A 6,605-nucleotide genomic window follows, 5' to 3' on the forward strand; every position below is an offset into this window, starting at 1 on the left:
ATATGAGCTCTTCTTGATTTGGACCCATTATATCATGCCAGATAATATTTAAGAGAAAATTAATCTTGGGAAAATGTGAGGGGTAAAAAATAGCAAAGCTTAGAGTTTTCAATCTCACATTCAAGTACTAACCAAGTAAAACCCTGCTTAAGACAAAATCTGACACTTTCAGGGTGGCCATAAAAATGTATGCATATATATACAAAAATAGTCTAGCTGGGTGATGGTGGTACATGCCTTTAATCCCAGCACTCAGGAGGCAGAGGCAGGCAGATCTCTGTGAGTTTAAGGCCTGCCTGGACTACAGAGTGAGTTCCAGGAAAGGCACAAAGCTACACAGAGAAACCCTGTCTCGAAAAACCAAAAAAAAAAAAAAAGTCTAAATATATTTATATTATAATGGGAAGAGAATACCCCCAACTCAACAGTATGTAGTACCAAATAAAACCCCAAGTACCAGGATTGGTTTGCTGACTTGGAAGACTTAGAATTGTTGGCCAATAGGTACCCATAATCCTCCTAAATGTTATAGGATATGGCTACGGCCTTTGGTTACCCTCAGCACATGATGGTAAAATCCTAGTGCTGAAGACACTACATACTTGAGTCATAGAACATGGAGAAATCTTGCTGATATTCAAGTGAAAATTTCATCCCAGTGGCTAGTTTTCATATTGCTAGCAGGGAATAGGTTAGTAATCATCAATTTTACCCATTCAAGAACTCTGAGAATTATAATAATAATCTGTCTGGCCAGATAAGACCACAGGTAAAATAATGGCAAAAATATTTGGGAAATAACCAATCATTTTTTTAAATTTTATTTAAGACTCACTTCATAAAATGGAATCCACATTTGACATTGTCGACATGGCCAAGAACTTTGGATATATATTTCATAGCCCTTAGGGGAAAGCTACTACTATTACTCTACTACATAGGCATAACAATAAAATGATTCCTAATGACTTATCACTAGACAGATTAGTGCCTCTCTCAACCCTTATCAGAGAAGCTTCTCCTTGAAAGCTATGTCAATGAACACAGACCAATAGCTTGTCAAATTTCAGAGAATAAAAGACTGTATAGTGCTTTGCTCTACAAAGGATGCCTATGTTGCACCCATCCCCTCGAGGCTGCGAGATCTATGTGGAAATGCAGGAGGAAAGATTGTAAAAGCCAGAGACCAGGGATGTCTACAAGGAAGCAGTGTTTTGTGAAGATAGCAGAAGAGTTCTAGAGATGAACTCACAGTGAGTGTGATAGCATTCATGAGACCTTCACAAATTCAAGCCAGAAAACATACCAGCATGACAAGGGGAGGTAGGCATGACACTCTATGCATGTTTTCAGAGCTATTGGCCTTTGATTGTTACTACAAGAGGGAAAGGCAGTTGTCTTTAATGGTGTGGCACTTTGTAGTGGTATTTGCTCTGCCCATGCCCTTGGGCTATAGAGCCCTAAGGAGGCAGTGCTTCTTGCCTTTGTATGTGATCTCTTAAAAGGAAAGGGAGACCGTTCACAACCTCCATCTCCCTGCTGCCGGCTGGGCTTCCTGGTGCGATTGAACTGCCAGGTGGATTTGCTCAGGGTCAGATCAGAGGACGACTTCAGCTGTCTACTCTGTTCTGTATTTGTGAGTGTATTTGCTCAATTTACCCTAATAAATTTCCATAATACTCCTTAACCAGACTCCCATGGATTTATCACATTAACATGCAGTATATCAAGCACACTTCAGGGATGGCTCCACTCGAAGAGAAATCAGTCAACACAAACTGGACTTGGTGAGTTTAGGAACAAGAGAGAAAGAGTGGGTACAAGGAAAAACATGATGAAGTTGAGTGGATAGGGACATAGGGGAGGATCTGAGAGGAGTTGGGCAAGCAACCTGAATATACAGAGAGAGGGAGAGGGGAAGAAAAGAAAAGCAAATACAAAAAGCTTATTCTCTCTAAATTTGGTTTGGGTTTAGAATTCATATTTTGCCCTATTAGAATCATGATGCACTTTTGTTTGCACTTTGAAAACATTGCATCAAAGAACTCTCTTTCAGGAAATGGAAAATAATATTTTATAACTAATTCTTTCTAAGCAAGGACAACACAGATGAGTTCTAAAGAGTTCGTATGTTTGTGGCAACATCTGTCTGTAGCTTCAATGTAAAGAACAAGAGAATTTTCAACATGTGTTTCCTGGGTGCTACATATTATATCAGGAGGCAAAAACTGAAGGTTCCTAGAAGAAAAAAGCAAAACCAAACTCCAGAGTGCCATGCAATTGGTTATTCACATCCCAAAGTACTGCATGTTTGTTCAGTTGTAGTCTTAAGTACCTCTTTGCCCAGAGCTCTTTTGGAAAAGTCCCTTCCCTCCTGAGATCCTGTGAAGTTTAACTTGTTTTGTTTTTCTGTATTTGTTAGTTTTGTCTTTCAAGAAGAGCTTTGTATATCCTTAGGACACATTGGGAAGAGCTGTGTGTTTCATGCTGTCTCTCTAGGAGCTGATTAGCTGATGTTTGATGTATCATATGACCAACTAAAGAGCACCCCCATTGGCCTCTTGTAATAATGGTCCTATGATTGTTGATGAGAAGGGGTGTAGGGCTGCACCTAGAAGGGTTATGATTATGCTTGCTATGTGGAAAGAAACTGGGCTGAGCAAACTCTGTGACAAAAGTTCTCCTAGAAACAGTCTTTGAGATGCTATATTGGCGGCACAGGATGATGGAAATATCAAATCAATAGGATCTTCCATTTACTGGTAATGTAAGCAAGTACATGGACTCTTTCATATTGGATCCTATGAAAAACAGGCTTACTAAAAGCATGGCTCTTATACCTATGAATCCCTCTTATAACTGAATTACTAGCATGACATGGTAAGTTTAAAAGGGAGGAAAAAAATGGAAGGAAGCAATAAACTTAGGGATTACTTTTCTTGCTTCTGCGTTCAATATTCCATTTTTACTCTTATATAATGAATATTTATTTACAAAGCAGGAGGATCTCTGCTCAGTGTCCATCTGCTTCAGCACAGTATTTCTCACCTAATGCTCTAATCTCCTGACAGTGATGTCACAGCCCTTTCTAACTAGGATTGGTTATAATTAGGGCTCCAGGTAAAACTTCAACAGCAGGAACAGATGGGCCTATAAGAAGTCAATTGTCTATACACATGCAAATTTCATCAGCACTTCAATCCTGAAGAAAATTGTAAGAAATAGTCATGGGCCCATATCAAGCATCTGTATGATGTGGAGGGGTTTGTTGGAGTCAGATGCCCTTTCAGAGGCCACAAGGGAACACAACTAGGCCATTGAAATTCAAAGCTGCTGGCTTTTGCTATGTGTGTTGGGGGTGGGTGTTGGAGTGGGTGGCACTCTGAGTAGGCATAAAGAAGTGGGTGTTCACTTGTTTGCCTCCGAGGGAGGAGCTGCAGCCCAAGCAGTGTCAATCTCGATTAGCTCCTTCAAAGAACATTTGTGTGTGACATAAAATAAAAATGATACAGTCGTGTGAAATGAAAAGCGGTAATTGCAGATTCTTCTCAATGAGTGTTTTATATCATTGTGACCCTGTATTATTGAAATCAGTGAATTGCCAGTTAAGTGTAAGAAAAAAGTGTAGCCCTTTATTTATCAGTTTATGTGATTTAGGAGGACTGCAGGATTTGTTCAGTACTTGCAGGAAAAAAAAATAATACAGGTAGAGCAAAGCTGTGGTCTTTCTGCAGAGGCAGAGCCAATCCAGCCTGCCTTCCTCCCCTACTCCAATGTGTGAGCAAGTTGTCATTACATTTTTCTTTCTCACACAGGGTGAACAGACTTGATCAGTGTGCAGTGACTCAAAGCCATCGCTCCTCCTTATGGCAGTTAATATATCCCATTGGCTTATTCTTGTCTCTAGTAGTCAAGCTAGTCTTCACTTTACTATCCTACACAGAATTTCCTTAATAACTTTCCTAAGATACGCTTGGTCCTGACCTTCTCAACTCAGTTCAGATATGTCGAGTCCCTGGAGGAAAATCCAAGTGGCAATAAAGTCTGCTTCAAAAAGCTTTACAAATATTGATTGAATTTGAATATGAAAATCTTCAGCTTAGTAATTTCACGCCTAGTCAGATGTATGTTTCACAAAGATGTGCATATTAGCTGGTCAAAAGACACATACCAGTCTGTGACGGTACTACTCCTAATACTTCTGCACTTAAACATTTAAAAAAAAAATGGTGGTTTACTTATACAGCCAATAATATGTAGACTGGGAGTGCTCAATCTATAACTTTGAAGAAAAACAATGATAATGGTAAGGAGTGTTCATGTAAAGAGTGAAAGTAATGGTCATGTAAGGAATAAAAGATAGCTCAGTGGTTAGGAGTACTAGCTGCTCTTGTAGTGGAACATGGTTTGATTCCTGGCACCCACATGTGATAGTTTACAACTATTCATAACTACAGCTCTGAGGAGACCCAATGCCCTCTTCTGACCTCCCAAGTACCAAGCATACTTTCATACTTGCTGGTATTCATATGTAAAATAAACTGAATGCATCTATTTTTTTTTTTAATTTAAAGAATAAAAGCAAAGGAAGCTAACTTCTACTTGAGTGGCTCTTCCTACAGGATATAGAAAGAAGAGATACAGGAGAGCCGAAGGATCATACAACATTCTGCTCTATAATGTGGTTGTGAGCTCCATGGTTGTTTTTTGTTTGGTTTCATTTTGTTTTGTTTTTGCTGTATAACAATTCATTGAGTCATATGCTTATGGAATGTGCAAAATGTTATCTTAAAAATAAATTAAAATTTAAAATATAAGGGAAAATGCCCCAGAATTCAAAGCTTTGCTCCTCAATCATTTACTAATTCTTTGGGATGGGATTGCCCATTTATTTATTTATGAGTAGGCATTTCTTTTTCCTTGGACAACTCTAAGGTGCTATTTATTGTTCTTGTTCTTTGGTGCTCCTTTTATTTTACTTTTACCCTCTGTGAGGTATTTTGCTTTTAATTCTTGAGTTCGTATTGAATTTTGAGTCCTCTTTTTTATTCTATGGCTTATTATTTTTATGCTTTTCATATAATTTTAGCTCATTTTGTGAGGATTTTTCAATCATTTTGACTAATCCTTCCTTCTTTAGGCATACTATAATATTCTTTATATCTAGGAATGTCACTCCACTTATTTTTTTAAATCTCTCTCTCTCTCTTGTTTTCATAGTAACTTTGCATGGAGTTTGACCTTCCAACTTTACCAATGATTAATTTTAGTTTTTATGAGATTTTTGAATTACATTCAAATAGATAACTTTTCTCCATGAATGAGCTTCTCTTTGTTTAATATAAAAGTTAAAACTATGATACGGAGATTTGCTGATTAACCTATGCTCCCTAAATGTACTTTCGTTTAGACATTCTCATTCCTTCCTAAGCATTGCCCAACCCTCTTGGTCTGGATTCCTGTCACTACAGTTTCTCCTAGGGGTGGCATAAGTCACTGTTTTGTACATAGGGGCAAGGCTGCTTCGGCTCCCTCCCTTCCGTTCATGTCCCTCCTTATAATCCCAAGGCCCCACTGTCAAAGTTTTTCAGCTTCTTTACTATATTGCTGATTGAAGTGTCCTCCTATTTTGAAGTTCTTCTGCTAATAATCTCAACACACTAAACAGTCAGTTTTTTTTTTTTTCTGTTTCCTTCTCCGTAGATGACAGTAAGCTGCAGGACTATTGTATCAAGGCTTTCTCCTCATAGTAAATTCATAGGAAAACTCCCTCCCAGCTGTCTTGAAATCACTGTAAGAAGGTTTGAAACTTCGTCTCTATGTTCTGCTTTTCTCTGAAGATTCAGAAGTTCAAAGACCATGCATAATATAACCATCATCTTTCCAGAATAAATCCATCTATTGATTTTTCATTAAGTATAATATATTATTTACCAGATACTTCTATGTAATGTCAACAATATAAAAGTGGTAACTGGCCTTGAGATAACAGTTTAAAAGAAATGGACAAATATTTAGATTTATTTTATTTTATTCATGTATCTGTGTGAGTGTGTGTGTGTGTGTGTGTGTGTGTGTGTGTGTGTGTGTGTGTGCTTATGTGAATGTGGTGCCCATCAAAACCAGAAGAGGGTGTTAAATCCCTGGTGGGAGTTACAGGAACTTTTTATATACTTGGTGTGAGTGTGGAGAACCAAACTTACAACTTCTGAGAGAGCAGCATGAGTGTTTTTGCTGCTGAGCCATCTCTCCAGCTAGAAGTAATGGATTATTATTAAAGATCATCTACAAGATACAATATTAAAATTGTAGGATATTAAGAAGAAAATAAAGCAAGTAGGTAGTATTACTAAAAATTATAATTCAAAGTAATTGAATGGAAGAAATAATATTTAAAACATTGAATGAGCATGTATTATCCCCCAGAGCTACCAACTATGATCAAGATGTATCCTAATGAAAACATCTGGACATTTAGGAAGAAAACAGTTTTGGTCATTTAGGTAAAAACTCTGGCTTACAAGGAAGAGAAAGTTGGGTTATCACCAGGTATTCTGACAATGGTGTCAAAAGAATATTGAGTAATAGTCTGGATACACAAGGAA

Source organism: Peromyscus californicus, unplaced genomic scaffold (assembly GCF_007827085.1).
Source record: "Peromyscus californicus insignis strain IS unplaced genomic scaffold, ASM782708v3 Scaffold_17__1_contigs__length_78620276, whole genome shotgun sequence".
Taxonomy (NCBI): Eukaryota; Metazoa; Chordata; class Mammalia; order Rodentia; family Cricetidae; genus Peromyscus; species Peromyscus californicus.